Raw genomic sequence first — 2,500 nt, forward strand, 5'->3', positions numbered from 1 at the left:
CGCCGGCCTGGTAAGCCCTTCCCCGTGCGGCGGGGCGTGCGGGGCGGCCGCGGTGGGGGGGGGGGGGGGGAGAAATGTCGGCGGAAAAGGGTGGCGCGCGCGGGCGTGGAATCTACTTGCCCGAGCGCCCGGAGAAAAAGCCCGCGAGTCCCTGGGCGGCGGCCGGGGGGGGGCGGGTGGGTGGTAGCGCCGGCAAACAGAGAAGAAAGAAAGAAACAGAAAGAAAGAGACCGTGCCCACAACGGCGCAGATTCGCGCACGAGCACCCTCCCCTTAGCGCGGGGCCGCGGGACTCCTACCTTGCGAAGGAGCGAGCGCAGCAGGACTCCCAGCGAGGTCCGGTCGCCGCGCGGGGGGGGGGGGGGGGGGCTGAGCTGGCCCGGTAGCGGCCGGCCCATCTTGGCAGCCGCCGTCCAGCGCTCCCAGGCCGGGGAGGGCGCCTTCGCGGCAAAGGGGAGTCTGCCGGCTGCGGGGGTCTCGGAGGGGCGAGTAGGTCTACCCGGCTCCGGGAGGCCGCGCCGAGGTCGCCGCCCGGCCCGCGGGCCCGCCTTCCGGGCCGCGGCCGCCCGGTCGACCCGGCTCCGGGAGGCCGCGCCGAGGTCGCAGCCCGGCCCGCGGGCCCGCCTTCCGGGCCGCGGCCGCCCGGTCGACCCGGCTCCGGGAGGCCGCGCCGAGGTCGCCGCCCGGCCCGCGGGCCCGCCTTCCGGGCCGCGGCCGCCCGGTCTACCCGGCTCCGGGAGGCCGCGCCGAGGTCGCCGCCCCGCCCGCGGGCCCGCCTTCCGGGCCGCGGCCGCCCGGTCGACCCGGCTCCGGGAGGCCGCGCCGAGGTCGCCGCCCGGCCCGCGGGCCCGCCTTCCGGGCCGCGGCCGCCCGGTCTACCCGGCTCCGGGAGGCCGCGCCGAGGTCGCCGCCCGGCCCGCGGGCCCGCCTTCCGGGCCGCGGCCGCCCGGTCTACCCGGCTCCGGGAGGCCGCGCCGAGGTCGCCGCCCGGCCCGCGGGCCCGCCTTCCGGGCCGCGGCCGCCCGGTCGACCCGGCTCCGGGAGGCCGCGCCGAGGTCGCCGCCCGGCCCGCGGGCCCGCCTTCCGGGCCGCGGCCGCCCGGTCTACCCGGCTCCGGGAGGCCGCGCCGAGGTCGCCGCCCGGCCCGCGGGCCCGCCTTCCGGGCCGCGGCCGCCCGGTCTACCCGGCTCCGGGAGGCCGCGCCGAGGTCGCCGCCCGGCCCGCGGGCCCGCCTTCCGGGCCGCGGCCGCCCGGTCTACCCGGCTCCGGGAGGCCGCGCCGAGGTCGCCGCCCGGCCCGCGGGCCCGCCTTCCGGGCCGCGGCCGCCCGGTCTACCCGGCTCCGGGAGGCCGCGCCGAGGTCGCCGCCCGGCCCGCGGGCCCGCCTTCCGGGCCGCGGCCGCCCGGTCTACCCGGCTCCGGGAGGCCGCGCCGAGGTCGCCGCCCCGCCCGCGGCCGGCCGGTCTACTCGTCTCCGGCGTGCCCTTGTCGCCTTTTCCGGGTGGTAAGCGGTAGACCTGTTCTCCCTGGCCTTCCTGTGGAGCGGCGAGAGGGGTCGCTCTGTTGCGCTGCCTCCAGTTACGTCATCGTAAAGGCCGGCCATTTCCGCGCCCCGCCCCGGTAGGAGGGGCGGCTGTTCTTCGGCTCTCCGGCGCCGCCTGACTTACCGGTACGACTGTAGGGCAGAGGGTGAGCAAGCGCTGAGTTCCGGAGCTCTACTCCCGGGCGCCCCCAGCGCTAAGTGGCCGGCCTGCGAGCGACCTAGGGCGGCTTGCGAGGGCAGGTAAGGCCCGGTCCCGACTCCGGTTCTCTGACAAAATGTTTTTTTCGGCGCGTTCGATACGGCGGTTTCCCGGCACGTCCTCGGCAGCCAGGCGAGCGTGTCCCCGGTGCCGGGAAGCGCGGAGCCGCGGAGCCGGCGGCGGGCTCCAGCGACGGTTGCCGAGTTGCGAGAGGGCTGAGGCGGTCCGCGCGGAGCGTGTCCCCGGTGCCGGGAAGCGCGGAGCCGCGGAGCCGGCGGCGGGCTCCAGCGACGGTTGCCGAGTTGCGAGAGGGCTGAGGCGGTCCGCGCGGAGCGTGTCCCCGGTGCCGGGAAGCGCGGAGCCGCGGAGCCGGCGGCGGGCTCCAGCGACGGTTGCCGAGTTGCGAGAGGGCTGAGGCGGTCCCCGCCGCCGAGAGGGAAGGCTCGTGGCCTGTGAGCCCTTCGAGTGCAGCGCGAGAGAGAGGAAAAGGGGGGTGCCCCCTGCGGCTCGAGAGCCTCGTTGCAGGGGCCTGCCGCCGGCAGTGCGGCGATGCCAGCGCCGCAGCTGCTGACCCACACCTGCACGCAGCGCCCGCTGAGGCGTTCCGGGACACGTCGGAGAGGCCCCTCGGCGGGCCGGCGCTTCCCGGCTTCTCTGTCCCAGGGAGTGCGGGAGGAGTTGCCGGTGCTTCAGGCTCGAGTGGGCACCTCTTGCCGGACGGTGGTCCGCACCCACACGCAGTGTCCGCCGCGGGTTGCC

This window comes from Apteryx mantelli, unplaced genomic scaffold, assembly GCF_036417845.1.
Source record: "Apteryx mantelli isolate bAptMan1 unplaced genomic scaffold, bAptMan1.hap1 HAP1_SCAFFOLD_214, whole genome shotgun sequence".
NCBI classification, from domain to species: domain Eukaryota; kingdom Metazoa; phylum Chordata; class Aves; order Apterygiformes; family Apterygidae; genus Apteryx; species Apteryx mantelli.